Raw genomic sequence first — 8,714 nt, 5'->3', positions numbered from 1 at the left:
GCCAAAGCTTTCAGGTGAGCATTTGCAAGCGGTTGGCACCATTTTTGAGTGAACTCCCAAAAGTCAGATTTTTGCTGAAATTGTGACCCCGGGGCTTAGGGATTTTTTCAAAAAAATATTTTCTGCCGGTTAAGTTTTTGAGGGCTGATTTCTTGTCCTGTGATAAAAAGCCTTCTGTTTCGAGTGCCAAACCTTTCAGGGGAGCATTTTCAAGCTTTTGGCACCACTTTTGAGTGAACTGCCAAAAGTCACATTTTTGCTGAAATTCTGACCCCGGGGCTTAGGGATTTTTTCAAAAAAATATTTTCTGCCGGTTAAGTTTTTGAGGGCTGATTTCTTGTCCTGTGATAAAAAGCCTTCTGTTTCGAGTGCCAAACCTTTCAGGGGAGCATTTTCAAGCTTTTGGCACCACTTTTGAGTGAACTGCCAAAAGTCAGATTTTTTCTGAAATTGTGACCCCGGGGCTTAGGGATTTTTTCAAAAAAATATTTTCTGCCGGTTAAGTTTTTGAGGGCTGATTTCTTGTCCTGTGATAAAAAGCCTTCTGTTTCGAGTGCCAAACCTTTCAGGGGAGCATTTTCAAGCTTTTGGCACCATTTTTGAGTGAACTGCCAAAAGTCAGATTTTTGCTGAAATTGTGACCCCGGGGCTTAGGGATTTTTTCAAAAAAATATTTTCTGCCGGTTAAGTTTTTGAGGGCTGATTTCTTGTCCTGTGATAAAAAGCCTTCTGTTTCGAGTGCAAAACCTTTCAGGGGAGCATTTTCAAGCTTTTGGCACCATTTTTGAGTGAACTGCCAAAAGTCAGATTTTTGCTGAAATTGTGACCCCGGGGCTTAGGGATTTTTTCAAAAAAATATTTTCTGCCGGTTAAGTTTTTGAGGGCTGATTTCTTGTCCTGTGATAAAAAGCCTTCTGTTTCGAGTGCCAAACCTTTCAGGGGAGCATTTTCAAGCTTTTGGCACCATTTTTGAGTGAACTGCCGAAAGTCAGATTTTTGCTGAAATTGTGACCCCGGGGCTTAGGAATTTTTTCAAAAAAATATTTTCTGCCGGTTAAGTTTTTGAGGGCTGATTTCTTGTCCTGTGATAAAAAGCCTTCTGTTTCGAGTGCAAAACCTTTCAGGGGAGCATTTTCAAGCTTTTGGCACCATTTTTGAGTGAACTGCCAAAAGTCAGATTTTTGCTGAAATTGTGACCCCGGGGCTTAGGGATTTTTTCAAAAAAATATTTTCTGCCGGTTAAGTTTTTGAGGGCTGATTTCTTGTCCTGTGATAAAAAGCCTTCTGTTTCGAGTGCCAAACCTTTCAGGGGAGCATTTTCAAGCTTTTGGCACCATTTTTGAGTGAACTGCCAAAAGTCAGATTTTTGCTGAAATTGTGACCCCGGGGCTTAGGGATTTTTTTCAAAAAAATATTTTCTGCCGGTTAAGTTTTTGAGGGCTGATTTCTTGTCCTGTGATAAAAAGCCTTCTGTTTCGAGTGCCAAACCTTTCAGGGGAGCATTTTCAAGCTTTTGGCACCACTTTTGAGTGAACTGCCAAAAGTCAGATTTTTGCTGAAATTGTGACCCCGGGGCTTAGGGATTTTTTCAAAAAAATATTTTCTGCCGGTTAAGTTTTTGAGGGCTGATTTCTTGTCTTGTGATAAAAAGCCTTCTGTTTCCATCGCCAAAGCTTTCAGGTGAGCATTTGCAAGCGGTTGGCACCATTTTTGAGTGAACTCCCAAAAGTCAGATTTTTGCTGAAATTGTGACCCCGGGGCTTAGGGATTTTTTCAAAAAAATATTTTCTGCCGGTTAAGTTTTTGAGGGCTGATTTCTTGTCCTGTGATAAAAAGCCTTCTGTTTCGAGTGCCAAACCTTTCAGGGGAGCATTTTCAAGCTTTTGGCACCACTTTTGAGTGAACTGCCAAAAGTCAGATTTTTGCTGAAATTCTGACCCCGGGGCTTAGGGATTTTTTCAAAAAAATATTTTCTGCCGGTTAAGTTTTTGAGGGCTGATTTCTTGTCCTGTGATAAAAAGCCTTCTGTTTCGAGTGCCAAACCTTTCAGGGGAGCATTTTCAAGCTTTTGGCACCATTTTTGAGTGAACTGCCAAAAGTCAGATTTTTGCTGAAATTGTGACCCCGGGGCTTAGGGATTTTTTCAAAAAAATATTTTCTGCCGGTTAAGTTTTTGAGGGCTGATTTCTTGTCCTGTGATAAAAAGCCTTCTGTTTCCATCGCCAAAGCTTTCAGGTGAGCATTTGGAAGCGGTTGGCACCATTTTTGAGTGAACTGCCAAAAGTCAGATTTTTGCTGAATTTGTGACCCCGGGGCTTTGGGATTTTTTCAAAAAAATATTTTCTGCCGGTTAAGTTTTTGAGGGCTGATTTCTTGTCCTGTGATAAAAAGCCTTCTGTTTCCATCGCCAAAGCTTTCAGGTGAGCATTTGCAAGCGGTTTGCACCATTTTTGAGTGAACTGCCAAAAGTCAGATTTTTGCTCAAATTGTGACCCCGGGGCTTAGGGATTTTTTCCAAAAAATATTTTCTCCCGGTTAAGTTTTTGAGGGCTGATTTCTTGTCCTGTGATAAAAAGCCTTCTGTTTACATCGCCAAAGCTTTCAGGTGAGCATTTTCAAGCTTTTGGCACCATTTTTGAGTGAACTGCCAAAAGTCAGATTTTTGCTGAAATTGTGACCCCGGGGATTAGGGATTTTTTCAAAAAAATATTTTCTGCCAGTTAAGTTTTTGAAGGCTGATTTCTTGTCCTGTTATAAACAGCCTTCTGTTTCGAGTGCCAAACCTTTCAGGGGAGCATTTTCAAGCTTTTGGCACCATTTTTGAGTGAACTGCCAAAAGTCAGATTTTTGCTGAAATTGTGACCCCGGGGCTTAGGGATTTTTTCAAAAAAATATTTTCTCCCGGTTAAGTTTTTGAGGGCTGATTTCTTGTCCTGTGATAAAAAGCCTTCTGTTTCCATCGCCAAAGCTTTCAGGTGAGCATTTGCAAGCGTTTGGCACCATTTTTGAGTGAACTGCCAAAAGTCAGATTTTTTCTGAAATTGTGACCCGGGGCTTAGGGATTTTTTCCAAAAAATATTTTCTGCCGGTTAAGCTTTTGAGGGCTGATTTCTTGTCCTGTGATAAAAAGCCTTCTGTTTCCATCGCCAAACCTTTCAGGGGAGCATTTTCAAGCGGTTGTCACCATTTTTGAGTGAACTGCCAAAAGTCAGATTTTTTCTGAAATTGTGACCCCGGGGCTTAGGGATTTTTTCAAAAAAATATTTTCTGCCGGTTAAGTTTTTGAGGGCTGGTTTCTTGTCCTGTGATAAAAAGCCTTCTGTTTCCATCGCCAAAGCTTTCAGGTGAGCATTTGCAAGCGTTTGGCACCATTTTTGAGTGAACTGCCAAAAGTCAGATTTTTGCTGAAATTGTGACCCCGGGGCTTAGGGATTTTTTCAAAAAAATATTTTCTGCCGGTTAAGTTTTTGAGGGCTGATTTCTTGTCCTGTGATAAAAAGCCTTCTGTTTCCATCGCCAAAGCTTTCAGGTGAGCATTTGCAAGCGGTTGGCACCATTTTTGAGTGAACTGCCAAAAGTCAGATTTTTGCTGAATTTGTGACCCCGGGGCTTAGGGATTTTTTCAAAAAAATATTTTCTGCCGGTTAAGTTTTTGAGGGCTGATTTCTTGTCCTGTGATAAAAAGCCTTCTTTTTCCATCGCCAAAGCTTTCATGTGAGCATTTGCAAGCGGTTGGCACCATTTTTGAGTGAACTGCCAAAAGTCAGATTTTTGCTGAATTTGTGACCCCGGGGCTTTGGGATTTTTTCAAAAAAATATTTTCTGCCGGTTAAGTTTTTGAGGGCTGATTTCTTGTCCTGTGATAAAAAGCCTTCTGTTTCGAGTGCCAAACCTTTCAGGGGAGCATTTTCAAGCTTTTGGCACCACTTTTGAGTGAACTGCCAAAAGTCAGATTTTTGCTGAAATTGTGACCCCGGGGCTTAGGGATTTTCTCAAAAAAATATTTTCTGCCGGTTAAGTTTTTGAGGGCTGATTTCTTGTCCTGTGATAAAAAGCCTTCTGTTTCGAGTGCCAAACCTTTCAGGGGAGCATTTTCAAGCTTTTGGCACCATTTTTGAGTGAACTGCCAAAAGTCAGATTTTTGCTGAAATTGTGACCCCGGGGCTTAGGGATTTTTTCAAAAAAATATTTTCTGCCGGTTAAGTTTTTGAGGGCTGATTTCTTGTCCTGTGATAAAAAGTCTTCTGTTTCCATCACCAAAGCTTTCAGGTGAGCATTTGCAAGCGGTTGGCACCATTTTTGAGTGAACTGCCAAAAGTCAGATTTTTTCTGAAATTGTGACCCCGGGGCTTAGGGATTTTTTCAAAAAAATATTTTCTGCCGGTTAAGTTTTTGAGGGCTGATTTCTTGTCTTGTGATAAAAAGCCTTCTGTTTCCATCGCCAAAGCTTTCAGGTGAGCATTTGCAAGCGGTTGGCACCATTTTTGAGTGAACTCCCAAAAGTCAGATTTTTGCTGAAATTGTGACCCCGGGGCTTAGGGATTTTTTCAAAAAAATATTTTCTGCCGGTTAAGTTTTTGAGGGCTGATTTCTTGTCCTGTGATAAAAAGCCTTCTGTTTCGAGTGCCAAACCTTTCAGGGGAGCATTTTCAAGCTTTTGGCACCATTTTTGAGTGAACTGCCAAAAGTCAGATTTTTGCTGAAATTGTGACCCCGGGGCTTAGGGATTTTTTTCAAAAAAATATTTTCTGCCGGTTAAGTTTTTCAGGGCTGATTTCTTGTCCTGTGATAAAAAGCCTTCTGTTTCGAGTGCCAAACCTTTCAGGGGAGCATTTTCAAGCTTTTGGCACCACTTTTGAGTGAACTGCCAAAAGTCAGATTTTTGCTGAAATTGTGACCCCGGGGCTTAGGGATTTTTTCAAAAAAATATTTTCTGCCGGTTAAGTTTTTGAGGGCTGATTTCTTGTCTTGTGATAAAAAGCCTTCTGTTTCCATCGCCAAAGCTTTCAGGTGAGCATTTGCAAGCGGTTGGCACCATTTTTGAGTGAACTCCCAAAAGTCAGATTTTTGCTGAAATTGTGACCCCGGGGCTTAGGGATTTTTTCAAAAAAATATTTTCTGCCGGTTAAGTTTTTGAGGGCTGATTTCTTGTCCTGTGATAAAAAGCCTTCTGTTTCGAGTGCCAAACCTTTCAGGGGAGCATTTTCAAGCTTTTGGCACCACTTTTGAGTGAACTGCCAAAAGTCAGATTTTTGCTGAAATTCTGACCCCGGGGCTTAGGGATTTTTTCAAAAAAATATTTTCTGCCGGTTAAGTTTTTGAGGGCTGATTTCTTGTCCTGTGATAAAAAGCCTTCTGTTTCGAGTGCCAAACCTTTCAGGGGAGCATTTTCAAGCTTTTGGCACCATTTTTGAGTGAACTGCCAAAAGTCAGATTTTTGCTGAAATTGTGACCCCGGGGCTTAGGGAGTTTTTCAAAAAAATATTTTCTGCCGGTTAAGTTTTTGAGGGCTGATTTCTTGTCCTGTGATAAAAAGCCTTCTGTTTCCATCGCCAAAGCTTTCAGGTGAGCATTTGGAAGCGGTTGGCACCATTTTTGAGTGAACTGCCAAAAGTCAGATTTTTGCTGAATTTGTGACCCCGGGGCTTTGGGATTTTTTCAAAAAAATATTTTCTGCCGGTTAAGTTTTTGAGGGCTGATTTCTTGTCCTGTGATAAAAAGCCTTCTGTTTCCATCGCCAAAGCTTTCAGGTGAGCATTTGCAAGCGGTTTGCACCATTTTTGAGTGAACTGCCAAAAGTCAGATTTTTGCTCAAATTGTGACCCCGGGGCTTAGGGATTTTTTCCAAAAAATATTTTCTCCCGGTTAAGTTTTTGAGGGCTGATTTCTTGTCCTGTGATAAAAAGCCTTCTGTTTACATCGCCAAAGCTTTCAGGTGAGCATTTTCAAGCTTTTGGCACCATTTTTGAGTGAACTGCCAAAAGTCAGATTTTTGCTGAAATTGTGACCCCGGGGATTAGGGATTTTTTCAAAAAAATATTTTCTGCCAGTTAAGTTTTTGAAGGCTGATTTCTTGTCCTGTTATAAACAGCCTTCTGTTTCGAGTGCCAAACCTTTCAGGGGAGCATTTTCAAGCTTTTGGCACCATTTTTGAGTGAACTGCCAAAAGTCAGATTTTTGCTGAAATTGTGACCCCGGGGCTTAGGGATTTTTTCAAAAAAATATTTTCTCCCGGTTAAGTTTTTGAGGGCTGATTTCTTGTCCTGTGATAAAAAGCCTTCTGTTTCCATCGCCAAAGCTTTCAGGTGAGCATTTGCAAGCGTTTGGCACCATTTTTGAGTGAACTGCCAAAAGTCAGATTTTTTCTGAAATTGTGACCCCGGGGCTTAGGGATTTTTTCCAAAAAATATTTTCTGCCGGTTAAGCTTTTGAGGGCTGATTTCTTGTCCTGTGATAAAAAGCCTTCTGTTTCCATCGCCAAAGCTTTCAGGTGAGCATTTTCAAGCGGTTGTCACCATTTTTGAGTGAACTGCCAAAAGTCAGATTTTTTCTGAAATTGTGACCCCGGGGCTTAGGGATTTTTTCAAAAAAATATTTTCTGCCAGTTAAGTTTTTGAGGGCTGGTTTCTTGTCCTGTGATAAAAAGCCTTCTGTTTCCATCGCCAAAGCTTTCAGGTGAGCATTTGCAAGCGTTTGGCACCATTTTTGAGTGAACTGCCAAAAGTCAGATTTTTGCTGAAATTGTGACCCCGGGGCTTAGGGATTTTTTCAAAAAAATATTTTCTGCCGGTTAAGTTTTTGAGGGCTGATTTCTTGTCCTGTGATAAAAAGCCTTCTGTTTCCATCGCCAAAGCTTTCAGGTGAGCATTTGCAAGCGGTTGGCACCATTTTTGAGTGAACTGCCAAAAGTCAGATTTTTGCTGAATTTGTGACCCCGGGGCTTAGGGATTTTTTCAAAAAAATATTTTCTGCCGGTTAAGTTTTTGAGGGCTGATTTCTTGTCCTGTGATAAAAAGCCTTCTTTTTCCATCGCCAAAGCTTTCATGTGAGCATTTGCAAGCGGTTGGCACCATTTTTGAGTGAACTGCCAAAAGTCAGATTTTTGCTGAATTTGTGACCCCGGGGCTTTGGGATTTTTTCAAAAAAATATTTTCTGCCGGTTAAGTTTTTGAGGGCTGATTTCTTGTCCTGTGATAAAAAGCCTTCTGTTTCGAGTGCCAAACCTTTCAGGGGAGCATTTTCAAGCTTTTGGCACCACTTTTGAGTGAACTGCCAAAAGTCAGATTTTTGCTGAAATTGTGACCCCGGGGCTTAGGGATTTTTTCAAAAAAATATTTTCTGCCGGTTAAGTTTTTGAGGGCTGATTTCTTGTCCTGTGATAAAAAGCCTTCTGTTTCGAGTGCCAAACCTTTCAGGGGAGCATTTTCAAGCTTTTGGCACCACTTTTGAGTGAACTGCCAAAAGTCAAATTTTTGCTGAAATTGTGACCCCGGGGCTTAGGGATTTTCTCAAAAAAATATTTTCTGCCGGTTAAGTTTTTGAGGGCTGATTTCTTGTCCTGTGATAAAAAAGCCTTCTGTTTCGAGTGCCAAACCTTTCAGGGGAGCATTTTCAAGCTTTTGGCACCATTTTGAGTGAACTGCCAAAAGTCAGATTTTTGCTGAAATTGTGACCCCGGGGCTTAGGGATTTTTTCAAAAAAATATTTTCTGCCGGTTAAGTTTTTGAGGGCTGATTTCTTGTCCTGTGATAAAAAGCCTTCTGTTTCCATCACCAAAGCTTTCAGGTGAGCATTTGCAAGCGGTTGGCACCATTTTTGAGTGAACTGCCAAAAGTCAGATTTTTTCTGAAATTGTGACCCCGGGGCTTAGGGATTTTTTCAAAAAAATATTTTCTGCCGGTTAAGTTTTTGAGGGCTGATTTCTTCTCCTGTAATAAAAAGCCTTCTGTTTCGAGTGCCAAACCTTTCAGGGGAGCATTTGCAAGCGGTTGGCACCATTTTTTAGTGAACTGCCAAAAGTCAGATTTTTGCTGAAATTGTGACCCCGGGGCTTAGGGATTTTTTCAAAAAAATATTTTCTGCCGGTTAAGTTTTTGAGGGCTGATTTCTTGTCCTGTGATAAAAATCCTTCTGTTTTGAGTGCCAAACCTTTCAGGGGAGCATTTTCAAGGTTTTGGCACCATTTTTGAGTGAACTGCCAAAAGTCAGATTTTTGCTGAAATTGTGACCCCGGGGCTTAGGGATTTTTTCAAAAAAATATTTTCTGCCGGTTAAGTTTTTGAGGGCTGATTTCTTGTCCTGTGATAAAAAGCCTTCTGTTTCGAGTGCCAAACCTTTCAGGGGAGCATTTTCAAGCTTTTGGCACCATTTTTGAGTGAACTGCGAAAAGTCAGATTTTTGCTGAATTTGTGACCCCGGGGCTTTGGGATTTTTTCAAAAAAATATTTTCTGCCGGTTAAGTTTTTGAGGGCTGATTTCTTGTCCTGTGATAAAAAGCCTTCTGTTTCCATCGCCAAAGCTTTCAGGTGAGCATTTGCAAGCGGTTTGCACCATTTTTGAGTGAACTGCCAAAAGTCAGATTTTTGCTGAAATTGTGACCCCGGGGCTTAGGGATTTTTTCCAAAAAATATTTTCTCCCGGTTAAGTTTTTGAGGGCTGATTTCTTGTCCTGTGATAAAAAGCCTTCTGTTTACATCGCCAAAGCTTTCAGGTGA

This window comes from Podarcis liolepis (genome assembly GCF_965112155.1).
Source record: "Podarcis liolepis genome assembly, contig: HAP1_SCAFFOLD_38, whole genome shotgun sequence".
NCBI classification, from domain to species: domain Eukaryota; kingdom Metazoa; phylum Chordata; class Lepidosauria; order Squamata; family Lacertidae; genus Podarcis; species Podarcis liolepis.
This window is presented reverse-complemented; position numbering follows the sequence as displayed.